The sequence below is a fragment of the Branchiostoma belcheri genome, unplaced genomic scaffold (assembly GCF_001625305.1).
Source record: "Branchiostoma belcheri isolate BF01 breed outbred unplaced genomic scaffold, Haploidv18h27 scaffold27, whole genome shotgun sequence".
In the NCBI taxonomy this organism is placed as follows: Eukaryota; Metazoa; Chordata; class Leptocardii; order Amphioxiformes; family Branchiostomatidae; genus Branchiostoma; species Branchiostoma belcheri.
Window position 1 is genome coordinate 816,636 of NW_017803876.1, and position 497 is coordinate 817,132.

Here is a 497-nt window from a genome sequence, read left to right on the forward strand (position 1 = left end):
CCCTAAAAATTCTACCTCCTCTTTCCTGCCGTTCAAACGAGCTCTGAAAAACCATCTGATAAACCATCCAAGCCCCTTGCAGTAATCTCATATAGTGTTCTTTCTCATTTTATCTGATACCAATTATTATTGTTATTATTGTAGCATCATATTCATACACCACCCTACTTCTTTGTCATTAATTTATTACGTATTTGTTTGATCATTCTTATGCATTATTTCCATGTACATGATTTAATCTAAATTATCGATTACATTCTTCTTGTTAAATTTAGAGGGGGAGGGCCTCGTACAAGCACTCCATGCTTCTGCCCTCCTCCTGCACCTATTTTAACTTCATTCTTGTATTATTGTATTATGTTTTTGTTTTTGTTTCAATGTGCAAATAAATAAAATCAATCAAATCAAATCACCCCCAATCACGTAAGACTGGATACCAGGCTAACCCATCGACATGCCCATTGGTGTTTACGTTTACCCCCTATGTACTGGTTCTG